Source organism: Myodes glareolus, chromosome 10 (genome assembly GCF_982192425.1).
Source record: "Myodes glareolus chromosome 10, mMyoGla1.1, whole genome shotgun sequence".
NCBI classification, from domain to species: Eukaryota; Metazoa; Chordata; class Mammalia; order Rodentia; family Cricetidae; genus Myodes; species Myodes glareolus.
The window spans coordinates 19,008,104-19,030,340 of record NC_142035.1 but is presented as its reverse complement, the minus strand read 5'-3'; the positions used below and the strand labels follow the sequence as shown (position 1 = coordinate 19,030,340).

The 22,237-nt window shown below is 45.0% G+C and overlaps 1 long non-coding RNA gene across 1 annotated transcript; it reads right to left on the bottom strand.

The window, feature by feature from the left end:
- Positions 1-1,922: 1,922 nt before the first annotated feature.
- LOC146892769 (uncharacterized) lies at positions 1,923-5,288 on the bottom strand. Its single transcript, XR_015004004.2, has 3 exons — positions 5,201-5,288; positions 2,723-2,882; positions 1,923-2,495 (listed from the first exon to the last, which is right to left on the bottom strand). It is a non-coding gene; the product is annotated as an uncharacterized LOC146892769 (long non-coding RNA).
- Between the last annotated feature and the right edge of the window lie 16,949 nt (positions 5,289-22,237).

Below are 22,237 nucleotides of genomic sequence, written 5' to 3'. Positions count from 1 at the left end.
CCGTGTCAGTCCATGGCTGCTGGTTCTACATGCTGAAAGAAAGCCCCCATTGTGTCTCTACTCTGCTTTCAGGAATAGAAAGAGTCTAGAAGAGACACATCCCTGAGCACTTGGAACCAAATGCAACATTTGCACCTAGAGCCAATGGAAATGCAGGAGCATTTTGAAAGTGGGGTTCAGCTAAATGGTAGAATACTTTCCTGGACCAGACAATGCCCTGGCTTCCATTCACACACACACACACACACACACACACACACACACACACACACACACACAAAAGAAAAAAATAGCAATCTATCCAAAAGTCACATGAGTTCAGTAAATAGGAAACTGCACTGAGAGACTCAGCTTCCAGTTAATTTTATGAATCTTCTATGTTGTTACCCAATATGAGTGTTGGGCCCCATGGTTCCCTGTTTTTTGTGCAATTGACCTAAATTCTAAAGAAGTTGGGAGTGGGGCAAGAAGGGGGTAGAGGGAGAGTAAAAGGAAACTAAACACATTTTGCCAAAGAGTCGAGGAAGCAGAAGACAGTGCCGATATCTGGACGGAAGCCCGGGGAAGAATGAGAAAGCAGTATTTCATGACCTGTCCCCACACTGATGTCACAGACCAACAGCTGTAGGTCGCCCCTCCCAGCAACGGTCTAAGGTCCCAGGCCTCCTGAGGCAGATCAGGAAGGCCATGAGTGTGACCGAAGCCTGCCTCTCAAAGGACTGACAATAAAACTGCCCGCATCTTAAATACATGCATGTTGTAATTTTCTGATGATAAAATCAATATTGGATTATTTGAGGAGAACTTAGATCTGCCGGTATATGCACGTAGTTCTGCAATGAATCATATGGTTTACTCCTGTTTCCTTGAGAGGATGATGCAGGAGAAGAGACTAAGAGACTTGACTTGGGTTTCAGGCTTCCTTTGTACTATTGGAGTTTGAGGATGGAGCTCAGGAAACTGAGTCTGTGCTTGTGGGAGGGGTTGGGGGGTGAGGGGCACTCTCTTGTTACTGATTATTGTCTACTTGGGGGTGGAGGTTACTAATGATCAGTTCTACACGATTTGAAAACGAGAAAGAAAAAAGAATAGGCCCCACACCATCTAGAAAGGGACATTTCTTTTATTTTAGCAAGTGTCTTTCATATTTAAATCACAGAATTACTACATAGGCAAATTCTCTCTTCATCCTTGTTTTCTTTTGGGGACAGGATTTCACGATCTAACCCTAACTGGCCCGGAACTCATGTAAAACAAGGTAGACTTGAATTCACAGAGACCCTCCTGCCTCTGTCTTCTGAGTGTGGGGATTAAAGGCTGTGGGGACCACTGCCTCCATCATGAGAACTTTTACATGTCATCCAAAGTTCTTCAGAGGAATCAACTCAACTCCGATGGGTCTGAGGTAGCAATCAAACTACAAAAGTTTTTGCCCGTATGTGTTCTCAATATTCCTGTCTACACGGTGTCCATGGGGAGAACTGGTCCCGAAGTCACACACAGGCCTGAGCAGTACGTTGAGTCTTGCAAGTAGATGGGTTGAAATCAGAGAAGCTGTGCTTACCCGGATTTCTCTGACCAGCTCTCTTTGTTTATGTCGTCATCACTTTCTCACTTTGGACTCATCCTACAGTGAGCATCCTTATCAATAAATCTTTGTGACTCTGAATATTTGTGTAGGGCATTCTTTAGGAAAGAAATGTTCGAAGCTGACTCCTTTGATCCCAGCACTTGGGAGGTTGAGGCAGGCGAGTTCAAGGCCAGTCTGATCTACAGAGCTAGTTACAGGACAGCTAGGGCTGTTACACAGAGAAACCCTGTCTCAAAAAAAAAGGGGGAGAAAGAGAGAGAGAGAGAGAGAGAGAGAGAGAGAGAGAGAAGGAAAGAAAAGAAAAGAAAAGAAAAGAGAAGAGAAGAGAAGAGAAGAGAAGAGAAGAGAAGAGAAGAGAAGAGAAGAGAAGAGAAGAGAAGAAAAGAAAAGAAAAGGAAAGGAAAGGAAAGAAAGAATTGGAATTGTTTGACTCCTAAGAAAAGAATTTTCTCGGGTTCTTTATAATGTTCCATGGGACTCAATATCTCCAAAATTTTTGTTTTATCTGAAGCTGGTTTTGAGTGGTTTTGGATATTGGACTTAGGGTCTTAGATGAACTAGGCAAGCCCCTGCTCCCTGAGCTATCATCCCACCTCTCTTTTCACTTTCGATACTGGATCAAGGTCTTGCCAAATTGCCCAGGCCTATCTTATACTCACTGTGTGGCCCAAACTGGTCTTAAAATTGTTAGCCTTCTGCCTCAGCCTCCTAAGCAGCTGGGATTGCAGCCCTGCATGACCAGACCATGCTAACGGTCTTATCTTATTCATTGGAATATTTTCTGGTTCCTCAGCAATTTTTTATCACTTGCTCATCCGCTTGCTGTTCTTCCACGTCTCAACGCGGACACAGGTAGACTACATGCTCTCTCAGCACGGGCGTCTTGAGAACTGTATACCGTTTCCTACAGGGCAGATGGCAGACACGGTTGTGTTAGTGAGGGTTCTAACAGGCAGCTGGGTCCTATGTGTTCTCACTGAGGATCCTAAAAGGAAACACATGGTCCAAGCGACGGAGAACACAGAGGACAGTTTACTAAGGGTGGGGCATTTACAAAAACTTCAGTAGGGTTGAGGGGACCCCCAAGGGTTGGGCAGTAATCAGAGGATAGCAACACCAAAGAGCCTTCACCTGTTTTGCTTCAGAGAGAGGGAGCAGAGCCAACAGTTGGAGAGAGTAGGCACAGCGTAGAAGGAGCACAGACGACCCTTAGAGAATGACACCTTGATTGTGTCTTCCCTTCAACCTTGGGCTGCAAAGTAAAATCTCCATGCCATCTTTCTTCGGTCTCCTGATAAATCGAAAATATCTGTGAGTGGACCACCAGTGTAGCCAGCAAGGAAGCCTCTGAAGTTTGTGTTTTAAGGAAAAGCATCCTCCATAAGTGCGGACAGACTCACACGGGGACCTGCACTGCAACTTGGGGACAAAGTCCCAGCTCTGGGTGTGGTCTGTGCTTATTTCTCCTGGAGCCTTGACAGCTGGCACCACTGGTGGGTGCAGAGTGGGGCTGGGGTTTTCTCCAATGTCACTTCCAGAGTGAAGGACTGCTTTGTGACACCTCCCACAACCACTAAGTGCCATCCATCTCCGGTAGCAGAAAGCTCCCAAGACAGTAAGGCTGCTGTTCCCGGCAGGCCACGACACCCTCTGCTGCTGCTGCAGAATATGTCTCCCTGAACCTCAAAGGGACAAGCCCTTGAGGAACTTGACCTCTGTTTGGTTTGTTTACTTGTTTGCTTTTACATATATTTTATTGATTATTTGAGAATTTCACATTATGAATCTGGATTACACTCACTTCCAGCCATCCCAGATCTGCTCCCTATCCTTGTGATTCCCCCCACACACCCCGAAAAAAAAAAAAAAAAAGGAAGAGGGAAAAAAGTTCGATTTGTGTTTCCCAACTGAAGCATGATCAGGCTCTTGGTGGCCAGCTCCTTAAAGGAAACAGTCCTTCCCGACCCGCACCGCCACCAGAAGCCACCAAGTGTAGAGAGCTACATTTTATCATCGATTATCACAGTTTTTAGAGTTCTTTCCTATGGCTTTCTGTCCAGGCTGTTACTTTTTCTTTTGGTGGGTGGGAACAGGGGTTGTCCTCTTTTCTCAACTGTGAGTCTGCAGTCATCGATACTACCGCAAAAGACGCTTCCTTGCCCTTTATAGGCAGATAAGCGTAGGTTATGGACTTCCACATGGTTTCCAGCAACAGCACAGAACACAGACATCCACGTGGTCTCTCTTATCCACTGCCTGCTCAGGAGCCCTGGATCTGTTCTCCGGGGAAGGATGAGAGGAAGCACTGGGCAACAATAACGTCTTAGAATTACTCTAATGTGTGACAAGATACCTCTGACCTCAAAATAATCCAGGAAGACCAGGGAGAGTTTTACACCATTTTATAGATGAGCCATCAATGAACACAGAGGTAGCAAAGTATTCAAGTCCATCAAGTTCACTCTGGGAACCTGAGCCGTCAAGGAAGGAGCCAGAATGCAAAGCCAGGCATGTCTGAACTCTTCACACATAATCACAGTGACATCTCCCTCAAAGGACATCACATGGGCCTAGGACTGAACCCCAAACTCCTCCTCTATTAAAAACTTGATATTAGGAAAGCTCCCATTGCTATGAATCCTGCCCCACACGCTGCTGTCAAGGTCCAGGGTACGGCCTGCATTTCCTCTAGACCTGTGCTTTTTGCTTGCAACCCAGCTCACACCAGCTCATCCAACAGGTGTCCCCACTATCATGGGTGTAAATATGAATAAATATGGGCTCATGTGTTCAGTGTTTGGTCTCCAGCTAATGGCACTGTCTGAGGAAGTTGTGGAAACCCCAGGAGGGGAGGCTTACCTGAGGGAGTAGCTTCCTAGAGACAAGGCATTGAATACAGTGATACAGTCCTCTGGGGCTTGCTGGCTACCTGCTTCCTGTCTGTGGTGATGTGAACAGTCTCTTCCTTCAGCACGCATGTCCTCTACCACAATCAACCCACATGCACATGGTGCGGGAGAGTTGTCTGTATTCTGTCAATCATGTTTAAATAAACTCTGATTGGCCAGGCAGGAAGTGTAGGTGGGAAAACCAGACAGGAAGTGGAAATGATGCAAGGAGAGCAGGAGAATTCTGGGGAGGAAGAAGTTGATTCCTCCCACTCCTGCCCAGGCCACAAAAGCAGCAGGATGTGCTGCTGTCCCACTGAAAAAGGTACTGAACCACATGGCTAAAATAGATCAGATAAATGGGTTAATCAAGATGTAAGAGTTAGCTAATAAGTAGCCTGACCTAATGGGCCAATCAGCTTTATAACAAATAGAGATCTTTGTGTGATTTTTCTCTGGGACTAAACAGCTGGGGGCCGGGCAAGAAAGAAACCCCCAAACAAGCAGGCTCCCTTCATGTTACATGCACAGAGCAAAGAGACTTTGGACTGAACTCTCTAAAGCCAGGAGTCAAACCAAATCCTTCTTCCAAATATTTCTACCAAGTCACTGGTGTAAGGTAATTCGTCATAGTAGCTGCAAAGTCACTAATACCTGGTAGCCCTAGAGATAAGCCAACCCTACCTCCCTGACCCCACCAAAACACTTTCTCACTCCTTACCTTGTAGATGGAAGCTTCTGTCCCACCTGGTCCCATAGCCATTCAGCCCCAAATAAACATACAGAGGCTTATATTAATTATAAACTTGTTGGCCTATTAGCTCAGGCTTATTATTAACTAGCTCTTACAACTTAAATTAACCTATAATTCTTGTCAATGTTTAGCCATGTAGCTTAGTACCTTTTCTCAGAAAACCATTTTCATCTTGCTTCCTCTGTACCTGGGTGACAACTGAGTCTCTTCCTTGCCTCTTCCCAGAATTCTCCTAGTCTGGTTGCCCCAATTATACCTCCTGCCTGGTTACTGACCAATCAGCCTTTTATTAAACCAATACAAGTGACAATATTTAGAGTGTACAAAAGCATTATCCCACAGCAGCTCCCTTTTTTCTTTTCAAAACAAGACCTTGAATCTAATTTCCCTTGTTTAGCTTTTTTTCTGATCATTATCCATAACAACTTGTAACCAACACTCTAAACAAAGACAAAAATCCATAATCTATGTTTTGGGAAGGTGGATGTAGTTTTCTAGTCTATTTTCAGCTTATTAGGGATGATGATAATCTTATGAAGACCCAAAGAAAATTTCAGATTATGGTCAAGTCCTGTCTGGAGTATTTTGTAAAACTGGATCACCTCAGCCAGCAGTCTTGAGACTGTTCTGGATGTAGAACTCAGAGGAAACTGCAACAGAGGTGCTCTGAAATGTTGGATCATTTGGGCCATCTGCTCCTATCAGAGATTTTTCAGGGGTTCATCCTTGATAAAACCTTACTTTTCTTACTCAGAATGAATTCACAGCCTCTCATTTCCTGTGGAAACAAAAGCAAAACCTCTGCTCCAAAGTAACATATCTTTTGAAGTCAAGGCATTTCCAAAATATATAGGTTGGATTAATCCAGCAGCTTTTACAATCCAGTGTCTTTTAGCAGCTGTGGCTCTTCCCTCTGCAGTCTAACAGTTCAAAGACAACACAATAACATACAGCATCCAGATTCTCTGCATCTTTTCCATCTTTATATGACTTTTCTTTTACTCTAATTCTTTTATTTTTAGTTTTAGCTTTTGGTTTTTTGAGAAAAGGTTTCTCTGTGTATCTTTGGCTATCCTGGAACTTACTCTGTAGACCAGGCTGGCGTCTATTTCACAGAGATCCACCTGCCTTTGCCTCCCAAGTGCTGGGTTAAGGGCATGCACCCTCATGTCTAGCTACTCTATTTCTTTTTCTAAGGACTTTCTCTGTCCTTTTTTCTTTCTGTCCCAATCCTACACATATATTTTAACACACAGTAAACAATTTAAAGGTGGTGTTTTTTTCTCAATCTGTCTTTACTGTATATATCTATCTTTTTTTTCTGAGCACATGAGTCTTTCATCTGCTAAGCAGAGTGGCTAGGTTTAAAGGTGCAGTTTTGGTGGTTGGCTCTGTCCCATTCCTTAGCTTCCTGGGGGTCTAACTTCATGATGGAGATATAGGTGGTAATCACATTTATTGCCACAACTCTGTGGAGTTACTAGGTTTATGCCACCACCATGAAGTATGCCACCAGCTGCTCATAAACACCATTTAAGTGTTTGGTAGCAGAGCCTCTTAAAAGAGCTGTGAGGTTTTTGCCACTAAACCTGGGTCAGGAAGACTCTCTTAAAGGAGCCATTCCTCTGTTTCCCTCTAGCAAACAGAACCTACCCAAGAAAATGCTGCTACCATGAAGCCATGCTTAACTCTGTAACTTTGGGTCTAGAATCCTTTTTTTAAAAATCTTTTTCAGACTTTATGTGGAAATTCTTCCAAATGCTTGGATGCCATTTGTAGATGGAAGTTTCTGTCCCACCTGGCCCCAGAGCCCTTAAGTCCCAAACAAACACACAGAGACTTATATTAATTATAAACTGGTTGGCCTATTAGTTCAGGATTATTATTAACTAGCTCTTGTAATTTAAATTAACCCATAATTCTTGTCTATGTTTAGCCACATGGCTTGTTATCTGTTCTCTGTTTTTGGCATTTTCATCTTGCTTCCTCTACATCTGGGTGGTGACTGAGTCTTTTCCTTTTCTCTTCCCAGAATTCTCTTAGTCTGGTTGCCCCACCTTCACTTCATGCCTTACTACTGCCAAATCATCATTTTATTAAACTAAACATGAGTGACAAATCTTGACACTATACAAAAGCATTATCCCATGTCACTGTTGGTCATAGCAAGATCTGGCCCCACAGTGTGAGTGTATGTGGTAATGTATGACTCATTGCAGGGCTGTGTGAGGCTAACATGTGTGGTGCATAGTATGTAGAGCCGCACACACATGCACTATTGTTTAATACCTAACTCCCCCACTATTCATTCACCACCCTTCCCACCACAGTACTTACAACACTAAGGATGGCTCCTTAGTATTTGGAAGTACTCACCAAACTTTAGAGATAAATAATGGTGAGTTATGATGAGTATCTTAAACACTGTGGTGCTTGACACACACCAGCCACAAGTAATTACTCATAAAATTTGTATTATCTGCCTTACAATCCAGGTGCCCTATAATAAGAGTTAGATAAAATTGTAGGCTTATAATGAACTGCTGTGTGGAGGAGGAACTGAGTAGAAATACCTTTGAGATTGGTTTTATAATCAGCACATGTTTAAGTTTTGAATATCTTAGTAGCCAAGGCCAAAAGGTAAACTAAACGAGCTACAGAAAGCAGCAGGCTTCCACCCAACACTGTTTTGTTGACTGTCTCGGGGGAGTAGGGAGGAGTAATGAATCTAACTTAACCACAGCACAATGATTTGAAAGAAATGACACAATATTTAGCTTTTCCCTGTGTGTTCTATTTAGACCACTGTCTTTTCTTTTCTTGTCTGTCACCTCATCTGTTAGTCTGTCTTCGTAGTTAAAATGCCTGACTCCCATAGTTTTCCCCTCTACAGCAGACCTACTGAATATGATGGAATACAAGTTAATCTCCTGGGTAGACCAGAACTCTCTAAGAAGGTGTGAGATTTCCTTGAAGGTGTCTGTTTACCAGAATGCTCATTCCAGAGCTCACAAACTCTGAGGGAGAGACCCTGGGAGTCCCCAGGAACTGACTGCCTGGGAGCCCTATACCCAGGGACCTCCAGATACATGGCCTGCTCTTCTAGAACATGGCTATTGTGAGGGGTGGGGAATGTGATGTTGCAGCACCTGCTAAGGATGGGTAGGAGTTAAAATACAGGCTTCAAAACCAAAGTTCTGAGGATGCACCATCTTAGTGCCTCTCAGGTGGAGGCTTTAGGCAGGGAGAACCCCAGGGCTGTCAGAAAAGCTGAGCAACTGTCTTAGTTAGAGTTTGCATTGCTCTGAAGAGACACCATGACCACAACATCTCTTATAAGAGAGAACATTTTCTTGGGACTGACTTACAGCTCAGAAGCGGCAGCACACAGGCAGACACGGTGCTGGAGAAAGGAGCTGAGAGTTCTACATCTAGATCAGTAGGCAGCTGGAAGAAAGAGACAATCAGCCTGGCTTGAGACTCTGAAACCTCAAAACTCACCCCTAGTGACGCACTTCAGTCAACAAGGCCACACCTTCTTCAACGAGGCCACGAATCCTAATAGTGTCTTTCCCTATGAACCTATGGGGATCATTTTTATTCAAACCCCCACAGGAGCCCTTGAGGGGTAGTCACAATCACTGATCTACCTCACTAGCCCTTGATCTTGAAGCTCTCCACACTCACACCCCTGCATCACAGACCACAGAAATGGGTTGAAACCACCTTCCCAGTGTGGACCAAAGGTTGGGAATGCAGGACTGCAGCCAGGCTCCCTGGGCATGACTTTGGTTTACTGACAGGTGTATCTTTTTGTTACTGTTTTGCTGTTCTCATTTATAGAACGTGTAGTGGGGTAAACCCCATATCCTCTGACAATGGGAAAGGTAATATGAGATTAAGACCAGAAGGTTAGAACCCTGCCCAGTACATAGGAAGTACACACAGACACTCTTCTGGTTTCTCCAATCTTTGAGGTTTTGCTGTGAACCCAAAGAATATGCAAATACTCCCTTCTATAGCAAGTCAGAACCTCATCTGAGTCCAGCTTAGAGTTAGAAATAAGGTTCTTCAGGAAACTCCCTCCCAAATTCACGGGATCTCTGGAAACACTAGATCGCTACATGAGGACTATCTAGGCCCAGACTTTCCGTGGGAAGGGGTGGAGAGACAAGAGTAGGTTGGGAAGGGGCTGGCCAGTGTCTGTCCCCAGGGAGTCACAAGCACAGAAATAGGAAGCCCTGACTGGCCGGTGTTTACAGTAATTCCCCAGCCCCTGACCACATTGTCTTGTCTGTGGTTCATTTATTTTAGGGATAAGCGCTGAAGTCATGGCTGCCTGAAAGTGTTCCAGGCAGGGCTGCCTCATCTCTGCTTTCCTCGGAAGAATCCTTGGATAAGGGAAACACATCTACGGCAGGCCTTAAGGCACCCAAGTCTGGCAGACTGACCGCAGGCCTGGCTGAGGCCTTGTCTAAGAACAGACCAGGCTCCCATGGGCTTCTAAAAGGCACTGCCGGCAGAACGCTCCAAGAGGAGGTGAGGGTAGTTCCCAGTTCCTGTGCCCGCCTTTGCTTTCTTTTTCCTCAGGGGCTGTTTCATTCTCTGCCTTCCTGGTCCCAGGGGCTCTTCTCTCTCCTTTTCCTATAACTCAGCAGAAAATGAAAGGGGAAGTGGACACTTCAAAGCCTCCCATTGGCCTTGGAGAACAAACCAGGGCCCCAGGCCTGGGTTCCAACCTAGGCGGGCCTCCATTGGTAACTCTCGGGGTAAATGCCAGGCAGTCCTAACTACATCTGTTCCTGATGCCTTGGCTTGAGAGAATCCCTATGTACCTCTGGATACAGGTCTCAGGCTCCACCTGTACCAGATACTTATTTCTTTAACGGTGTCCTTTCAGGAACACTGGGCTGGCCAACATACCCTCTTCCAACTCTGCCCTACTTCTGGAAGGCGTAGCCCATGCTTTCTCACCCAGCTCAATGATCTTGGGGCACAGTGCCATCTCTATCATATTCTTGCAATCCAACCAGGACTCCCAGTTGTAAAAGGGGGTGGTCAAACAGAGTCCTTGCTTTCTCAAACAAAAAAACAAAACAAAACAAAAAAACTTCACTTTATGTCATGGACCTTTTATCTGACTGCCTCATCTGCTTGCCAGCATTCTACTTCTTAAAACAATTCCTTGGAAATCCTTAGGCCTCCCCCTAGACAGTTGTCCAGATCACCTACTGTACAGCTTCAGAAGACCAAGTTCATACTCTACAGCGTGAAGGTGACACCTTATACACAGCTGTCCAAGGCATGGCCAAGCATGGTGGCCCTGTTCCTGGAGCTTCACAGAGCAGAACCTCTAACCCACTGGAGTGGATCTGCTCCTTTCTGGGTCTGAGAGCTGACAGTCCTCCTGTGTGTGCCATCATTAACTGTATTGCATTAACTGAGAGCTCCTGAGAGCTTTGATGGCCAGCATTCCTTACAGTGGCCACACATCTTAAAACAACTTCCCAGAAATCCTTAAGTGTGCCACTAGACAGTGGAACAGGTCGTGCACAGCACAGCCTTGGGAGACCAAGTTCACACTTTAGGCTATGCAGGTGACACTACTGAACACAAAAGGTTTCAAACCCTAAGTGTAAGGGGAAGTCTAGGAGACATCTGGGTTCTGTCTAAAGTGGGGGAAGAGGAATACAATCCAAAATCTTTCTTGTGTTTGACAATTCATTCGTGGACAGCAAAGGTCCGCCTTGCCATGCTGTCTTGGATCCGAGAAACTGTGTGTTCAGTCACTTTGGTTTACTAAACCCAGTCACTTTGGTTTACTAAATCAAAGAGAGGATGAAAACACGGATTGAGCCCCCACCTTCTTCTTGCCAGAAATGGCATTATCCATGTGATAAATAACATCTTGTCTATTCTCAAAACTGTCCATCTGGAGAAAAAAATAATAATAACACAAAGCCAAGAGCAAGGAAACATGTTACCTGAAATGACAGAGCAACACAGAGACACATGTATGTTTCAAAACCAGTATGCCCACACCCAAAGCCTGCCATTGCCTCCTGCTGGGCACAGGTACACTGTCCCACCTGTGTGCAAGACACCAGAATCCTCTGGGGAGAACTGAAATGAATACTGCATTCCCAGGCATCCTCAGACATTTCTATCTACCTCTCTGCAACCACGCCTGGAAATCCAGCCCGTAATCTGATTTGTTCACTCCTATTTTGAATGGCAAGCACTCCTGGTGTTTGAATCATTTCATGTATCTAGCTTCCCCTGCCTTTGCTCTATCAACTTCTGAGGCCACCTTGCATCTTCTAGCCTTCTAGGATCAGTTCCAATTCAACTTTCAATATGAAGCCTGCCTGGGTGGCCAGTCTGACATATGATCTCTCTTCCATGTCCAACACTATCTTCCCATGTCTCCCTACCGCACCACCGCCCTGTGTCGCAGACAAGTATCCGCATGCCTTTACCCCTCCTAGACTCGAAACTTCACCTGGACAAAGCCCAAGCCTTGCACATTGGTCTCCATTGGCTCCCATCCTCAGGGAGGACACCAGGTTCCTGGACAGAGCTCTGGGTATGACTCAAAAGGCCTTTGCTGAATTAAATCAGAGTAGATAGAATGATTCAGACTCATCATTAGAAACCTGTCTCTGTGAGGTGAGTCTTCAGGGCCCTCAGAATCATCTGCAACTTCAAGCGTCTTTGCCTATTGTCACCCAAATCCTTAACCAGAAATAAGATAGTAATATCCTCCTCCCCCTCCTCTTCCTCTCTATCACATCCATCTGGTGACTTTCTCCTGATATTTCAACCATCATTACCTAGTCAAAATCAGGACCACCAAAGACAGCATTTGCTCCATGTGCCGCTGAGGGCTCTCTGCCATTGTGCAGTAAAATTTTTTTGTTTTGCTTTGGTTTTTTTTTTTTTTGGTTTTGCTTGCCTCCCTCACTAGGCTGCAAAGCTTCCAGGGGTGTGATTGGGTCTTACTAGGTTTCTTAGGGCATCAGTGCTCAGAGAGGCATACAGAAGCTCACGTGAAGAACAACCCGGGGAGGCTGGGAGATGTAGCTTGGTGGAGCGCTTGCCTGGCATGCATCAAACTCTGGATTCTATCCTCGGCACCACATAAAACTGGGTTTGATGTGACGTGCCTAGAATCCCGCCACTCAGGAGGTGGAAGCAGGAGGATCAGAAGTTCAAGGCCATCCTTAGACACTTAGTTTCAAGGCCACTCTGGACTTCATAAGACCCTGCCTCAAAAAAAAAAAAAAAAAGAAGAAAGAATGAATTCAAGAATGAAGGGAAAATGACCTGGAGGAGGACTGGGTGACATCTCAATCAACAGGTGCATCTTTCTCCCTTGGATCATATTTCTGCCAGTGAATCACTGCATAAACAGAGGGCATCAACCAGGACTCAGACTTCTGAGCCTTCCTGGGAGTCAGTGGATGGTATGAGGAGTGAGAAAGGGCTTCTAGAAGCGAGTGCCTCTCCAAAGCATGGGATCACCATCATCTCTCATTCAGGAAGAGGAGCAAGGTCCAGGATGTGGCAGACACCCAACCTTCCTTCTCAAAAGCCACCTCTCACATTGTCTGCTTTCTCCTGAAGAAGATCCTGGATCCCCTCAGCACCCCTCACGACGTCCCTTATGTAGCTATGCAGTCGTCTGCTGTGGAGCTCTCCCTCCCTTCCCAAGATCCACGGGCATCAGAACGTGGCACACGCCAAGGCCTCCCGGCTCCATCAGCACATCATTTCCAAGTCACGGGGTCAATATCGTTCCCCATAATTAGTCACAAATGCAGCAATGGCTCTGAACTTGCTTTTCTAGGACTTTTCTAGAGACCTTTAACCGCAGCGTTTTTATTAGATCTTCGTGTGTGTGTCATTTAACAAATGAGAAAATCCCGGCAAATTGAAGCCAGGCGTGTTTGTGTGGGCTATCAAACACCACAGTATTTTCTATCAGGCTTGTTATTTGTGCCGTCTCCGTAGCTCTAAGTCATAGGGTTCCAATGTTCCCTAGTTCTTTCAAAACCCAGGAGATGCTGATTGTCTGCCAGGATTATAAGTGGTCGAAAGTTCTAGAAACTTCTATGTGGGAAAGATACCCAGAGAAAACAAGACATGTCGGAGAAAGCAGGTGAAACAGGCAGGATATAAACCTCCATTCCAATTTTCAGGTTCTCGGTTGAACATGCCACCGTACATATAATTAATCTGATACACATCATCATTGTGAAACAGGCACAATTTTGTATCTCATTAAAAGTAAGTGGCTTGATGAGGCTGCTGGGTACCTCCCTCCTCCCGTGGACAAACCGGGCCAGGTTTTTATGGTGTCTCCGGGCTTTGACGTCACCAACCCATCCCAAGAGAAGAGCAGCTGTTCCTTAAAAATCCCCCTCCTGCAAAGTCACCCATCCCGCCCAAGTGGCACCACACCCTCCTGCCTCCTGCCCAGACTCAGAGAAATCCATCTGTTCTGAGCCGCTCCAGGTTAAGAGGAGAGAAATCAATATTCCTAAGTGGAGAAAGACCCAATAAGTCGCCGGAAAAAGTTACTTCCATTTATATCCTCAATGCTAAGTAGGCACTTATTTGAGCAAAGCGATCAGCAGCCACAGGAGTTAGAGTTCGACCATCTCCCCTCTCTCAGCCTCTGCGGGGCCAATAGCCTGCTTGCTCCATAATTGTTCCTAGGCTCATTAGTACTTACCTATTTGGTTTTCAGAAGCTTGAACTTTGTGGTAGAAGCAAAGAAAGCAACAGTAACAACAAAACCATCATGACATAGGCACAAACCAGAAGCAATTCTTTAAAATCCATGAACCAGAGCCTTCCCCCAAACTTGCCAGAACTTCAGGCAGAAGCCAAGAATGCAGCCAAGAAGCCACAGACGAAGGAGGGGCTTCAGCTCTCAGAGATCCGGGAAAGGGCTAGCAGCAGAGCCCCAGTTGGCTGAGCACATGCTATGAACAAAACCCCTTTTAAAGGTATGGGAAGTTTTTCTTAACTTCAGAGCTCTCGAGAATCTGGATAAAGACCCGATAGAGAATCTGCACATCTGTGCACATGAGAGACCCTACTTAAAAATGTTCAAAGCCCCCTTTGGGGTTAGATAGACACTCCATACAAGACAGCTCTCCTGCAAGTGAGAACTTCCCAGCCTTGCAACAGCCAGGCAGCTGCATCCCTGGAGGAGCTCGAGCAGAGATGGAGCCCTGATGTGCTAAGAGACCACCCACAAAAGATTCCAGGATGCCAGGACACCCAAGACAGGAGTAACGTGCCACAGGGGTGAGACACAGCCTGACTAATAGCCACCATGCCTTTTCCTTCTACATGAAGATGTTGTTCTAAGACAGTGGACAAAGCCTGCTGTATACACATTGCAGCCCTCTGTCTGTCCTCTGGAGAGCATCAGCTTGGCTATTGTTCCAAATTAGTCTGTGAACAGTGTCTGCTTTCTTCTCAGTGGCTTCAGCTAGTCAACTGTAAATGTATCCATATTTGAAAGTTTACCCAGCTTCTAATTATGTGCTAGAAGATTGTTTCTAGTGACTTCTTATCACGAACATTAATTCAACAAACAACCCCTATGTGTATGTAGCATAAAGTATCTCTTTAGCTAACATTTCTGGTAGACTTGCTGGAACACGGAGGATGTGCCTATGTGATACCATGACAGGTTGCCTTTTCCGGCAAGCATGGTACTTTTGCTGGTCCTTGTCCACCAACAAAGAACTTACCAACAGTGTCATTTGTAACAGTGGCTCCGGCTGTGCATGTGCCCTTCTCTGAGCACCTCTGCAGCCTTCCAACTCCTACAGCTGCGCATCTGGGTGTCACAAGTGAGACACCATGGGGCCCTCGGCTCCTGCAGGCCTTTTTCAGGACATGAGTCTGAGAGAAGGAAGGTAGCGAGGGGATCTGGCTGCTCTGAGATCTATGCTCCACTTTTTTGTTTTCCCATTGGAGTGTTGGTCTCATATCGACTTGATTCTTTTATTTCATTTTTTTCCTCTGCTGCTGTGGATGTAACCCAGAGCCTTATGCATGCTAAGCAATCATATTACTACAGAGTCACATCCCAGGCCTGGGTGATTCTTGTCTGTGATCCCCATTTCACCACCCTCTTACCCCAGTATGCCATGACAGGTTCAGCGACTAGTCCATTCCAGCAGCGCACACAAATACACACACACACACACACACACACACACACACACACGCACACACACAACAGTCATAGAAGATGTAAACATATGATGTTTCACTAATAACATTTTCTTCTCTCATCCTTGTTGCTTCTGAAAGAAAATGTACCCCTTACTCAAGGGCTATGTTCTATTTGGCACATATGTAAGTTTGGATATGTCACACTAGACAAAATGAAGTTGGAAAAGCTTACATTCTTACATAAGAAAGCCAGTGAGGTTTTGAGATTTCATGATGTACAGTTGAGACTTGGAAAGAGATAAAAGAACCATCAAAGTGGGGTTGCAAGGGCTATTGAACAGATCTCGAGGCATCTTGCAATGTCCTGGACACAAGAACCTTCTACATAAAGGGTTATCTTACACAGAAGGTAACATTTGATGTCAGTACCATCTTGGTATTCCTATAACCAAGTTACTGCTAAAATATATCACACTGGTCAAGGACTTGACAAGATCCTAGCATGTGACTTGTGCCAACTGATTTTTATTATCAACTTGACACAAGCGAAAGTTACCTGGAAAGAAGAAACCTCAGTTGAGGAATTATCCAGATCAGATTGTTTGGTGACCATGTCTGTGGTAAATCGTCTTGATTGATGATTGGTGTGAGAAGGTTCGGCCAACTGTGTGTGGTGCCGTAGGCCTGGGCTGTGTAAAAATGCCAGCAGAAAGAAAGCCAGCACGCAGTGTGTTCCTCCAGGGTTTCTGTTTAAGTTCCTGCCTGAGTTCCTGTCCTGAATTCTTGCAGTGATGGACTGTGACCTGGGAGTTCAAGCCAAATAAACCTGTGTGTACTGGCTGGGATTGTGTGTCAACTTGACACAAGCCAGAGTCATCAGACAGGGAGGAGCCTCAGTTGAGGGAACACCTCCATGAAATCCAGGCATTTTCTCAGTGAATGACCAATGGAAGCGGTCCCAGCCCATGGTGGGTAGTGCCATCCCTGAACTCATGGTCCTGGATTCTATAAGAAAGCAAGGTGAGCAAGTCAGGGCAAGCAAGTCGGTAAGCGACACCCCTCCATGGCCTCTGCATTAGCTCCCACCTCCAGGTTCCTGCCTAGTTTGAGTTTCTGTTCTGACTTCCTTCAGCAATGAACAGGAATATGGAATTTGTAAGTCAAATAAACTCTTTTTTCCCCGGGTTGCTTTTGGCCATGTGGCCTGTTGCGACTTTAGAAAACTTGACGGAGACATATTCCCTCCCCTAAGTTGCTAGTAGCATTGCTATTAATTGCTAATAGGTATTTATCACAGCAAAGGGCAAACATGCTAGAACACCTCTCCCTCCAGAAAGTCAAGCAGCCTCCTCCCTTACTTCACTCACATCCCAGGCCCAAAAGTTCCTGTTTCAAAAGTCCACCCCACTCTTCAAACTACAACCGCACTCCGTTCTCATTTTCTCCACTGCCTAATTGACATGTCTTATTTCTCATTAGCGACTCATCTCATCACTCACACTGTATACCATTTCTTTGCCAGATGTCTCCGCCTGTGGATGCTAAGCCCCGTATCAGTGGGAAGTTTCTTTGTTCCTACTGCCTGGCACAGAGTAGGTGCTGAATAAATATTCTTCGAATTCACGAAATGGGCAAAGAATGACCAGAGTGGAAAGTAACATTTAGACACTGTTTAAAACTCAGCAAATTACAGTTTGAAGTGAAGAAAACAATTTATTTTATAAGGAACACTGTGCATTGGTCTTGGGGCTTTCATTTTTAATAGCTCCACCATCCCCACGTTTCGTGAATTCGTTAGTAGCAACCACAGGCTTGGTACAAAGAAGGGTTTGTATTACCCTCTGCATATGACATCCTGTTATGCAGACAGAGGGTGTAAGTCTTGGTCCAGGTAACCATGAGTATCCATGAGTAATTCCAACCAAATTCCTATTAGTAGGTCAAGCCCTGCACCAGCAATCAGGTTTGTGTTATTAGGGTCAATGTTGGCTCTGTCTGCTGTCTTATGTCAGTACAGACAGCTCCCACAACAAGAGAGAGAGATATCAACTAGCAACTCACTTGTCTTCAACAACTTAAGTGGAAACGTGCATGATCCACAGGGCAGAGGACTAGACTGGAGTTTAATCCAAGCCTTGTCTGCATTTTTGCCATCATGCTATGCCTGTTCTACTCGCCCTGATCAGGCAATAAGCTCCCACTAACCTTTCAGAGCAACCTCCAGGATCAAGTAAGAAGATGCCATTAGCTAAACATCAGGGACACTCGTTCCATCTACAGTGGAAGAAGAAAGGCACAGGAGGTCTTCAGATATCATCCAGAGGAAAAGTAAAGACCTTGGGAATTAAGGGCAACAAGGATCAAAGAAAAAGCAAGATATCATTATGCCCTAGATCTTAACTGCCTCACGAAAGGTTGCGTGTTGAAGGTTGGTCCCCAGTGTGGCAGCATTCGGAGGCAGGGCTTGGGGAGATAACTGGATCACAAGAGCTCTGCCCTCACTGATGCACTGATGCATTGTTGGATTCATAGCTTAATGGCTATTGGAAGTTATTGGAAACTTTAGGGGGTCGGGCCTTGTTGAAGAAATATTAACCTCTAGGGAAGTCCCTTCGAGAGATAGTTTACCCCCTTCTCTCCCTCTGTCCTTTCTTCCTGTAGCCTCCTCTACCACCTGTTCCCATTGTTGTGATGTTGTCTCAACTGAGGCTTCAAAGCGATGGCACTAGCCAGACATGAGCAGAAACCACAGCCAAAACAAATCCTCTTCCAGTAGCTTGCCTCGGCGTTTGTCGCAGCAACAGAAGACAAACACGGACAGTCAATATTTTACCTACTTCGGCTTTCTGTCTGTACAGCCTCAGCTGATCTGAGAACTGTTCTCCTAGGCTGCACTAAAATCATGAGAGAAAATAATATGGGTGGGAAAATTCCACAGAAACCCATCCAATTCATACAGCAGTGAGGAGGGCCCTTCCAGGTAGCGAAACCAACTTTGAATCCCTTGACAGTATCCTTCCAGGGTAGCATCCTGGCATTGTTTGTGTGATCTTGACACACACCTGCTCAAGTAAATGAATACTCATTTTGGCTGTCTCTTGCAGAACTAAACAGGACGTCGTGCCAATGTATGGGTTGACCCACAAGTTCCCTTCTGAAAATAATACAGTAAGTGGCGTGCAAGGTAACTCCTTGTACCCTGATGCCACAAGAAAGGCAGGCCTTGTTCTTTCTAGACACCCAAAATCCACACATAGGCATCACACTCAGTCAAATACGAATGCACCATGAGGATATTCATTTTGGAAAAAGAGAAGGAGGGAGAAACAGACAGGGAGCTTGTAGGAGATGCATTTTATGGCTTACCAAGGGAAGATAATGGCACTTCATTTTCTCTATTAATAACGGGCTATATCAATCAACCTTCCATCTGGCTATTGCCTCTGATAACCTAGTATATGCCCCACAGTGCAACACTTACCTTTGTGCACTAACTTACTATCTTTTCCGTGAGGTTGAAATGAGTAGGCAAATCTATTTTCTAAGTATTGGAAGTGACATGCTGGATTGCTTCTTCCTTTCTGTTAAACTTTTCCCTGTAATCTGCTTTAATCTATAAGCAGTAGACTCTTAATGCATAACTCAATGAATTCTTACAAAGGTCCAAATGATTACTCAATTTCTCAGCCCAAATCCTTTATGGAAATAATTCACCTCCTGTCCCAGAGGTAAATTTTAATAAGATATTTCACCTTTATTTTGTTTTCCTCTCTTTTCAAAATGTATTTAACCAGAATTTACATTATAATCTTTAGGTTTTTGTCTTCCTTTACTAAATGCAGTGTCTTAGAATTTCATCCAGGCCATGGCGTGCTGATTGGCTTCCTTCTTGCTGTTATATAGTAGTCTATATTATGTACATATTACCATAATTTATTCATTTTCTTCATCTGTAGATGAGCTTTGGGATTTTCCTGTTTTTTTCCTATTGCACAGCAGCTACTGTGAGCATTGCTGTTACGTCGTTGTTACATCTTTGTTACATCGTTGTTACATTGTTGTTATGTTGCTACATTGTTGTTACATTGTTGTTACAGTCTCTGTGTGATATCCATGGACCATAAAGTAAGCAGGTATTGAACTTTATTAAGAAATTGTCAAATCCTTCTCCAAAGGGGTTACATCGTGCTTCTATCTGACTTAACAATGACCTTGCTTTTATCCAATCACCCCTGATTCCCCATTTCCCACTCTCTCCTCTCCCACGCATAGTTCATTTGTAGACGGACAGACACTGAAGGACAGCCAGGTGTCATGAGAGGGCATAGAGTTCAAAGTACACTTCAAATAAACCACAGAACCCCACCCCTCTGCTTAGTAATTGATCAGCTTCCAGCAAGATATGGTTATGGACCACATCACATCTCTGCATTTCTTTGTAAATCGCTGTGTTATGTCCATCCACTGTAGAAACTTGTTACAAGGGTAGAGAGACAAGATATGCAAAAGATATCACACATGACAAGTGTGTGATAAAGCCTGTACCTCTCCCTGTCTGCTTGCCTTCTCCGTTGGGCAAGGGTTTTTTGTTTTGTTTTTTGGGGGGAGGGGGTTGGGGTGAGGAGGGAGTCTTATTAAACTATCAGAGTCTTTTTCCTCTCCTCCTTTCTCCCTCCACCAACCTCCAGTCTCCCCCAGTGTGGGGTGGGAGCTAAACAAGAAAGAGATGCAGAAGAGAAAGATCCTGCAAGACAGAAAATCATGGGGCTGTACGAGTGTGATACACCCGCACCGTCCCCATACAAACCCAGCAGAAGGGGAAACTGTATTTACGGTAGGGCCCAGACGGAATTGATTTGTTCAGAGTCATCTTATTCCTGAGTGTGATATTTGTCCACATCGTAAAACCACAGGCTACAATGTGTCTGACATTATACCAAGTGAGATAGCCCCTCCTAATGACATTATAATACATCCCAAATGAGGCTGCCATCACTGGGCAGTCATTTCAAAGTGTTCCTGAAATAGGTTTTACAGAACAAGGGATCTGCGAGCCAAGCGCAGGCGCTCACATGAAGCTGGAGGAGTCAGCTCCGACATCCACATCCACACAGCAGTGGCTTCATTCTTGGCTGGGAACTTTGTCTTTTCATACTAATCTATTGACTTTTATGAAAAGCAAAATGTTCCGATTTTTTCCCTCCTTTTTTTATATGAAGGATGAAATTGAACATTCTCTAAGTGCAATAAAATGTCCCCCGGGGTGCTTTTTTTTATTATTCTCCTTTAAATCAGCAGTTTTTGTGCCTGTTCATTAGTGAAAGCCAATGACCCTTGGTCATGCTTTTCACCTCCCTGGTGCTCGGAGGAAGCTGACCACACTTCCTGCCGTCCGGGCGGTGAACACTTGTTTTGCTCTGATTTTTTTTCTCTAACATGCATAGGTACGTTTCCAAGCTGCCATGTGATCTGCCTCCACAGGCGCAGGGAGCTTGCTGACTCAGACACCAGTGGATGAACATCTTCTGAGACAAATTTGCAACCTTCTCTACCCCGAAAGGCAAGAACCACAGGAAGTCATGTGTCTCTCCCAAAAAAGGCTGGACTGTGGTCTTGGAAGCAGGGCAATCTGAAGCAAAATATAGGATGTGATCCTGCCTCTCAGTCACCAGCCTCCACCACTTCTCCCTGGCATTGCCACCTCCTCAGTCTCGTCCTCATCAATTCTTTGCTCGGCTTCTGGCCCCACATAAGCATCCTACTATCCACACTGTCATGAACCACGTACTGCCTTGAACTTCCCTAAAGAAGTCTTTACCTCCCTTTCCTATCCTCCCATCACTGAACCAAACTTTAAGTCCAAAACACGAGTTCATTTGCTGTACAGATACTGAAAGAGATGACCACTTGGGAGAAAAGGGAGGGTCTTCTGTTTTACTTTTCTCTTTTCTCTCACTGGAGTCACAATGCTGGGCTGGGGAAGCTTGGAACTGCTAGGCTTCATTTATTGCTATCAAGTAAAATGCGTTCACACTGATGGCACTGGATCAGGAGGAGGGGGTGGAGTGCTGATCAAATTACTGGCCTACCTAGCTCCAACCAGACCTGAATGTTCTATAATCGAAGTCGAAATGTTGTCTGCCTTGCTTTGAGCACTTGAGTCGAATTTCTTTCATTTTGAGGGGGAAATCTGAAGAAAGGAGCCACCCTTGCCCCCTGTTTTGTATCACCCACCACTTCCCAAATACACTCAAGTTTGATGTTCTATATCCCACTGTCAGTGGTAAGCCAATGTCTCACATTGACTTTACACATGACTGTGGTCTCCTATGCAAGTGACCCAAGATAAATAAGATGAAGTCAGGCTCCTTCGAGGAAAACAAGCATTTGTTGACAAGAAGACTAACTTCAAGACTGAAAGAATGAGTACAAAATGCAGTTTATACAAAAGATGGAAGGCGTATGCTTCCGGTACTGATAGAGTCAAGTCAGTTATAGGCCAGCATTTTGGGGGTAGGAATAAGAGGCTTGAATTTAAAATGAAAAACTAGGAGTAGAGAGGTGGCTAGTGGGGAGGACCACTTGCTTTACAAGCACGAGGACATGCTTGTCTTTATTAATCACAAGGAAAACATGAATGTTTTCTCCAGCCATGAATGCAATAATCCATGGGAAGCTTTGCAGCTTTGTAATCAATCACAGAAACTTCCAGACCATATGACAGTAGCTACATAGATCTCAAAGCATCTGTCCTTATTGGTATTTGGATATCACCTTCACTTTCTGGGGCAGCCACTCTGTCAT